This window comes from Tupaia chinensis, unplaced genomic scaffold, assembly GCF_000334495.1.
Source record: "Tupaia chinensis unplaced genomic scaffold, TupChi_1.0 Scaffold149666_1, whole genome shotgun sequence".
Lineage (NCBI taxonomy): Eukaryota > Metazoa > Chordata > Mammalia > Scandentia > Tupaiidae > Tupaia > Tupaia belangeri.
This window is the reverse complement of record NW_006209511.1, coordinates 693,205-702,271: the sequence shown is the minus strand read 5'-3', so window position 1 is coordinate 702,271 and position 9,067 is coordinate 693,205.

The window sequence follows — 9,067 nt, the reverse complement described above, 5'->3', positions numbered from 1 at the left end:
ATAATTGGGAACATTTTCAACAGTCTTTCCTTGTCTTTTAAAACATTGATTTTTTTAAAGAGATTGTCCAACACTTTTTTCATATAGAAGAGAATATTCTTCATTTTGTGTGAGTCTGACGTTTCCTTGTAATTAGGTTAAGGTTTTGTATTCTCAGCCAGAACTCCACTCAGATGATTTCCTCCAAGGGTCTCACATCTGGAGGCACAAAATATCCATCTGTCCTTCACAGTAATTTTTATTTTTATTTATTTTTATTTATTTTTGCTATAGAGTGTGTGCACTTGCCAGAAAGAGAGAGACAGAGAGACAGAGAGCAAGAAATCACTCCCGGGGGGATGGCCATGCTGCAATCCCTTCTCAGGATCTTGGGCATGCATGCACATGTGCCCAGCGTGAGTTTAAGCCACCGAATCTGGGACTTGAACCGTAGTCAACTACCTGGGAGTTCAGCAGCATAGACATTACGCTAACTGCTGGTCCCAGTAATTTTAATTTTGATCACCTCATCACAGTGCTGTCAGATTTTTCCTCAATATTCCTACTGTTTTATTTCCTCCCTTGCAAGATGTTTTAAGGTTATGCAAATATCCTGGTCTTCCCGCAAAATTGCACCCACTCTGTAGATTTAGTGTCCAATGATGATGTTTGCCTTATCCAATCTTTAGCATGCATAATGGATATGAAATAATGTTTTAAAAAAAGAACCATTTAATTCCATTTGTTATTGTCATTACTTTTTTATTTGACCAGAGAGAGACACAGAGAGAGAGAAAGGGAAAGTAAGAAAGCAAACCATTGGTCTAATCTCAAACCATGGTCAGCCATGTGGGAGTCCAACACCTCAACCACCATGCTACCTGCTGGCCCCAAAATAATGTTATTTTACCATTATTACAAAAACTCCACAAGTCACTAGGGCTAGAGCACCTCTACATTCCAAACAGTTGAGAACTACTAGTTAGAGAACCTCTACAACACTGACAGTATTGAAGATTTTAGGTGTAGAAGTCATGCAGGATGTTATTAGTGTTTTATTCAAAAAGGAATGGAAGTCAACATTTATCAAGCACCTACGATATGCAAGCCCTTTAAACATTACCCCACTGACCCTTCATGCCTACCCTATAAAGTAGGTATTTTTATAGATTAACATACTGAGGTTTGGAGGAATTAGCCAACACACAGGAGGTGTACAACTACTAAGTAACTACATTGAAATTTGAATCTAGTTCTATCTGACTTAAAAACCCATGCCTTTTACATTCTGCTACTTTCATGGATACCTTCTGATCATGTTCAAAACAGATCCAAGCTATAAGGTCTACTCATCACACTGTGTCTATACAGAACTACCCTAACGCATCTAGAACATTGGCTGGGTACAGCCCATGTGTGATGTTCAAAACACAGTGTATAAAGACCACTAGGACTTATCCAAATGGAGCTACTATATTCAGTGACCACATTGACCCATTTTCCAGTCTTGAAGTTGATGAACTGGAGTATCCCATGTCCCCACATTCTCTGAGCCTATCATGGAGCCATAAAACCACCTTGTAGCACTAGCAAAAATTCTGCTGAGAAGCCTTTTGTATTTCTCCCTTCCTTTTCAACTAAGCTTTTTGAAAATGCCCAAACAGATGCTTTTTTGTTCCTCCAGTTTCACACTACAATATCCTCTATTGTTCTAAATCAAATTACATTTTGTTTTGGAATTTGGGGTAGCTTTGCCAAGAAGCAAGGGCAATAGTCCAGTTTGTAATGAAATTCACTCAAATACAAAAAATTAAAAAGTAGTAATGGGTCTAAGGAATTAACAAAATAGAAAGGGTGGACCACTGCAGACAGAGTTCAAGATTAGCAAGAATGAAGTGAGAGAGAAGAGAATTCATTCCTCTAGCATCTTGTGCTATTTTGTAATGCCTTAGCTCAGATAATTACAATGCTACTTGCATTTAATAAGCAACTCTGGCCAGCATGCTTTCAATCTCTCTCAGTTTATGGGGTCTAAGTGAGGCTGGCTTGCTACATCTTTCTGCTCGGGGTGGCCACCCAATTTAAACCAGTCGGTACATTTAACTAACCCCCATTCATAGTGATTCATTCAGGGATGGGCACATGATCCAATCTAAGCCAACAGAACTATGTTATAGGACTTCATACAAGAACAATAGAGAAAAAGAAGGATGGTCTTTCCCTTTTAAGAACGATGTAATGGAGGCCACTACACAGACAGGGTTTACCTGTGAGTAAAGCCAATGTGAAAGAAAGTAGAGCCAAGAGATGAAAAGAGAGATTCAGAAACATAACAAACCTGAGGACATAATCTGAGCTGCTGAATCAAACTGTCTAAAGCTAGGCTTTGTTTTGGCTTCTGTTTTGTTAAGTCAAGAAGTTTTCATTGAAACCAGTGGAGTTGAGTCTTTGTCAATTGTAACCAAGGGAATCCTGACCAACAGAAAGAGAGATATATACACAAATAATCTTAAAATGGGTCAGGTTAATGGCTGTTAGAAATGACAAACACATGGTTTTACATGTGCTCATGGGAGAATGACATCGCTATCAGTAAGATAATGAAGGAAAGTTTCATGAAAGAGGTAGTATTTGACCAAGTTCCTAAGTTCCTAAGAATGATGCAGGAACATCTGGGAAAGTTCCCTTCTAAGATAGGGAATGGAGTAGATAAGACTGTGTATATTGCACACTGTACGCATATTTTGAAAAACTATACTGTGCCCCACTAAGATACAACCAATTATATATAAACCAGAAATCACATTAATTAAAAAACCTTTTTAAAAGAAGGATTCAAAAGCCAACTCATAAGTCAAAATTAGGAAATTTTCATCTAAGAGTGGAGAGAGGGCTGAGGGGCATTTGGTTTGGCTACACAAGCAAGAGATGCCTACAGAGCACTTAGTGGAGCTATTAGTAAGCCTTGCAGAACTTGGCTCTGGATGTGGGAGGGATCTCCAGGATCTCTGTTGCATAGGTAGCAGGAAACACCTTGGAGTGAATGGGAACACTAGGCCCATGTCAATTAAAAAGAGAAGGGGGGCTGAGGTACATACTTGGAGGCACATCTCCATGTGAGGAAAGAGTAGAGAAAGGGGAGTCAAGCTGGAAGGAGGGTGGTGATCCACTGAGCACTGAGGCAGGAAGGCTTCTGAAACAAAGGACTGAATGGCCTACAGTAAACTAACTTTCTCTCCCTTTCTTTCTCTTTGACACACATACTGTCTAACATCATCACACATAATCCCTAGACCATCTGAAGTGGGGTCTCTTCCCAAACTCTGGCAATGACTGGGAAAGACATAATGTCACAATGGGGAAAAACCCCTCATAAGTCACCTCTTTGTCTTCTAATCACTGCCCTGTTGCTCTACCCAGCACAGACTGTATATCTCTGCCACTAACCCCTCCTATCTCTAGAGCATTGAGGCACCTTACATACATCATTTTATTCTTCTTAATGAGAGAGTGATAGAGCATGCAAATGAAGGGAGGGAAGGAGAGTGAGCAATATGGGGGTATTTTTGACTGGCTCTTGCCACATCCTGACCCTCCCACTCCAGTGTCCCAGACAGCTAGGGTCACAGACCTGCACCCCCATCTCTGGCCTATTTAAGCTGGGCCAGGAACAAACTCAGGTCTTCTAGGTGGACTCAGCTGCGTCACAGCAGCATCCTCCCATTTTCACCACTGTGACTAGATCTGTACCATCACTTTTAATCATTATACCACTCCTAGGAATTAGGGGTTATTCTCTGTAATAATTACTCTCCTTTCCTGGCTAGCAAGGGGGCAAGAGAGATGAGGAGGGACCAGCTAGAATGCTTGATCATCAATTATTAGTTATTCTGACTTGGCTAGAACCTCTCATATCCTGTGAGTTCTTTTTCAGGAAATCTGAAAAAGGTGGTAAATTCTAATAAACAAGTTACCAGCACTTGCCAAATTCACATTGTCACAACAGCTGTGGCACTTGCCCCACACAGAAACCTAAAGAATCCCTCCTAAATGTTTGTCAGAGTGTTGTTTATAGTTAACACACTGCAAACACCTAAATATATTGCATTAAGCCAGTGCTTTTCACACTTTAATGTAACACAAACCACCTGAGGGTGGTGTGAACTGTAGATTCTGAGCCAGTAGGTAGCTTTGGATGCCTCATTTCTTTTCTTTTTTTTTTTTTTTTTTTTGGAGAGATTTTCACTATAGGGTGCGTGTGCTCGCCAGACAGAGAAACAGAGAGACAGAAAGCGAGAAATCACCCCCCCCCACCCAGGGGGGATGGCCACGCCGCAATCCCTTCTCCTCCATTCTCCTCTCAGAATCTTGGGCACCCCCGCACACGCGTCCGGTTTGAGTTTTAAGCCACCGGGTCCAGGACGCAAACCACGGTCGACTACATGGGAGTGCAGCGACATAGCCATTACACTAACTGCTGGCCCCTGGATGCCTCATTTCTAACAAATTTTGGGTGAGCGCAATGCCCGCAGACCATTCTCAGGAAGTCAAGCTGGCCTGGAGACATGAGACACCCCCAGTCTGTGGCCAGGAGCTGGATGTAATATAGTTACTGTGGAAATCTTGTGCATCGTTTTTTATGGCATATAGTATGAAGGTATGGACTTTGGACCAGGATCCAGATTTGAGAAGATAAACTGGGTCTTCTTGCCCAGTTCTGGGGTGCTACAACCTGGTGTTTCTTCCCCTAGATTAGTTACAATGAATATCAATAAATCACCTCCACTTTGTCTCACCTGTTCTTACCAGCAGACTCTCAGCCAATGAAGGACCTTGCCTGAGAAATAGAGTTCATTAACCTGGTAAGTGAATGAAGCATAGCAATGGTAACATTCTAACATGTAGATAACTCTCCCAGCCTTTCATGACCAGTCAGGAGAATAGACACTGATAAACAGAAGGATGAAATGACAATAGGGTCAGCAGTGAATATGACAAGGAACAGCTTGCAGTCTAGGGTCCAGACTCAGTGGAAGCCTTCATGACACACCTTGACTGACCTGTCGGGGATGGGGGACGGGGGAGAATGCTGCTTACTAACAAATGGCGAAATTGGGTCAGCCAGTGGAGTGGTAGTTATGGTGGCTGGATTCTACATGGCTGACTGCAGTTTGAGTTCTGGACCGAGCAGCTTGAAAAACACATTAGTTGCATATGCATACATGCCTAAAATTCTGAAAGGGAAGAGAAATGTAGAAGAGATTGCAGCATAATCATTCACCATGGGGGAGGGGAGTGTTTTCTCACTCTCCCTCTCTCTCTTTCTCCAAAGAGCACACATATCCTCTGATAATTTTTTTAATTATTAAAAACATAGATATCTTTAAATAATTATTAAACATACTTTTAAATTTAGCAAAAATGTACAGTATTCAAGAAAAAAGGATAAAAATTCAAGAATTAAAATTCATGCTGTTTTACCAAAATCTGGGGAGGAAGATGAAAAGAAAGGAGAAAAACAGATTTTTGTAAATCATGCCTTATTGGTTACACATATGGAATAGCAAATGCTATCAGTTAGAGGGCCAATGGGCAACATGGTGGTTAAGGCAGCTGGATCCCATGTTGCCTGCTGCATGGTTTGAGTCCAGTCCCAATGGTTCGAGAAACGTACCAGATATGTTTGTGTTTCCATGCCCAAAATCATGACAGGATGGAGAATTGGAAGAATAGGAATTGTAATGTGATCATGCCCTATTAGGTGGTGTGTTCTCCCTCTCCTTCTCCCTCTGTCTCTCTGTCTCTGAGAAGCAAATGAGCAATATGGCAAATTTTTTAAAAAAGAAAATAGCAAAGTTAATAAGGAAGTAATCAGGATTAGTCAATCAAAGAAATATGACTAAAGGGAGATAAAGTGATGTCATTCACAAGGGTAGAAAACAGTCCAGGTGGGACCAGCAGTTAGCATAATGGCTGTTACTGAACTCCCATGTAATCAACCGTGGTTCAAGTCCCAGACCCGGTGACTTAAACTCATGCCGGGTGCGTGTGCAGGCGTGCCCAGGATCCCGAGAGGAGAATGGAGGAGAAGGGATTGTGGCATGGCCATCCCCCCTGGGGGGTGATTTCTCACTTTCTGTCTATCTCTGTCTTTCTGGCGAACGCACAAGCCCTATAGCAAAAAAAAAAAAAAAAAAAAAAAAACCACACCGGGAATGGATAAAAAAAAAAAAAAAAAAAAAAAAATCCAGTCCAGGAATGGATAGAAGAGATAGGTGCATGGTTTATGTGGGTCAAGTTGCAATTGAAACTCCAGTTGGAGGCATTTGGGCAGTTTGTGGCATACTGGTTGATGCAAGGGACAATACAGAACCCAAAAAGCATGTGGTGCCAAAGGAAGAAGTATAACCTTTTTGAAAGTTATCCAAATTCTTTAAATTATATTTTTAATTTAAACTTAATAATATTATCATTTGTGTTTAGAAAATGTTCCAGTGTCTTGAAGTGTGTTCATTTTTTTTGTATTTTTAACTTTAAGAAAAACAGTTTTAGCTTTAATAAATCAAAATACAAAAATGTTAAGAAAAAATTTGCTTAAGACTTAAAGCCAGGAAAAAGGTTAGGATTCTGTTCAAACAGTAGGTAGAAATTAAAACTCAGAAAAAAAAAAAAAAAGATATGGACAAAGCAAAAATCTAATAAGTGCAATATAATTTTCTTCTGAAGCACTATTTTCTCTTCATTTCTTTCCCCTTTTACCAAAGAAAGGCATGAACTAACTTATTTGCAATAAATAAATAAATAAATTTTGTCTCAATTTGATCTATTATTTGCACAAAGCCCAACTTTTTTTTTTTTTTTTGAGAGGTTTTTGCTATAGGGCATGTGCGTTGGCCAGAAAGACTGAGAGAGACAGAGAGATAGGAAGCAAGAAATCACTCACCAGGGTGGATGGCAATGCCACAATCCCTTCTCCTCCATTCTCCTCTTAGGATCTTGGGCACACACGCACACGCACCTGGCGTGAGTTTAAGCCATCGGGTCCAGGACTCAAACCACAGTCAACTACATGGGAGTTCAGTGACATAGCCATTACACTAACTGCTGATCTCCAAAGCCCATTTTTTAAAAGAATTATTTATTTAACTTTACTTATTCATTCATTTATTTTTAAATTTGACCAGTGAGAGACAGACAGACAGACAGAGAGACAATGAGAAAGCAATCCACTAGGTCCAAGATTCGAACCATGGGCGGCCATGTGGGAGTGTCTAGTGCCTTAACTACCTTGCCACCCACTGGTTCCAAAAGTCCATTTTAAAAAAAGAAAAAGAAAGAGAAATTACTAAAATCTCATACATCCAATGCAAACATTCCAAGCAGACCAGATCACCAGACCATGAACATATACATCTACAGGGAATTTCAGAAAAGAAGTTATTTCTCATTGAACTAACAAAAGTGGAATTCCCCTACTTAATTCTGAAAACTCTAAACACTTATTTGCACAAATCAATAGACTTTCAATGTCCATTGCCTGCATTGAGATTTATTTACTACATACTAAAAACTTTGACTTTCAACCAACAAAATATTCAGTTAATTTGCCAGTTAGTTTGCCTGTCAGTTTGTCTCATCAACAGTCATCCTCTCTTCAAAGACCAGCAAAGACTAGCAAAAAAACGTTCTGATTATGTTTGGGGCAATAGGCCCAGTCCCATAGGATGACTTGTGATTATTCATTTTAAGAGAGAAATTTTTGCAATAGGGTGCATGTACTCATTGGAGAAGCAGAGAAAGAGAAACAGAAACTGAGAAATCACTTTCTAGGGGTGATAGCTACACCGCAATCCCTTCTCCTCCAGTCTCCTCTCAGGATTTTGGGCATGCATGCACCACGTGCCTGGCTTGAGTTTTAAGCCACCAGTCCGGGACTCAAAACACAGTCAACCACGTTGAGGTCCAGCAATGTACCCATTTCTCCATCTGCTGGTCCCAACTTTTGATTATTCTAAATCAGTAATGACAATTCTCTCTATTAAGTCAGTAGATTGATCCAGAGATGCACATGTGACCAATTCTACCCAATGGGATTTAAAGAAATAATTGCTTAGGCAGACATATTGCCACTATTAAGTGTTAAGTTGGAGAACAAAAACTGAGGCATGTAGATCTATTTTAATTGAGTATACAGGTTTAATGTAACAATGTAAAAGAATACATTGAGTTAAAAGAGACAGGTCCATGCTATAATTTTAACAAGTATTTATTAGGCATGTACCATGTACCCTATAACACTGGGTAAAGAATAATCAGTAACCTCTGTAGCACTGGCTTTGAAATGTAGGTGGAGGTGAGGTTCTTTCCAGGTACTAAAGAACGACCCTAACGCCTAGAGAGAGAGAAATCTATTTCAGCTAGGACATACCCAGGAAGTGACTATTCAATATGGTGCTCAAATAAAATTAGTTACAAAAAAAAAAACAAAACCCAGAAGTCGAAATCAGAGCAGTGACAGATATTAAGACAGAGTGTCCAAATCATAGAGGACCAGCAGATGGCGCAACGGCTACGTTGCTGGACTCTCATGTAGTCGACTGAGATTCGAGTCCTAGACCCAGTGGCTTAAACTCATGCTGGGCATGTGTGTGTGTGTGCACGCGCTCGCAGATCATGAGAGGAGAATGGAGAAGGGATTGAGGCAAGGTCATCCTGGGGGGTGGGGCGGGGACGGGGCTTTGATTTCTTCCTTTCTATCCCTGACTATCCCTGTCTTTCTGGTGAGCGCAAGCGCCCTATAGCAACAAACTCTCTGGAAAAAAAAAAAAGAAAACAGACGGAGTGTCCAAATCAGAGAGCTGACAGTGTACAGCCTCTCACAGTCAGTTCTGTGAATGAGAAATAAGCAGCCAGCATTCTACAAAGTAATTGGAAGAAAGCAACATTATCCATAAAAATTTAATGAAGTCATGGTCCTGTGCTTTCAGCAACAGTAAACCAACATAAACCAAGAACTTCCAGTAATTACAGACTTAAAAAACAACACCCCCCCCCAAACAAAAATAATCACGGTTAAAATCCGCCGGAG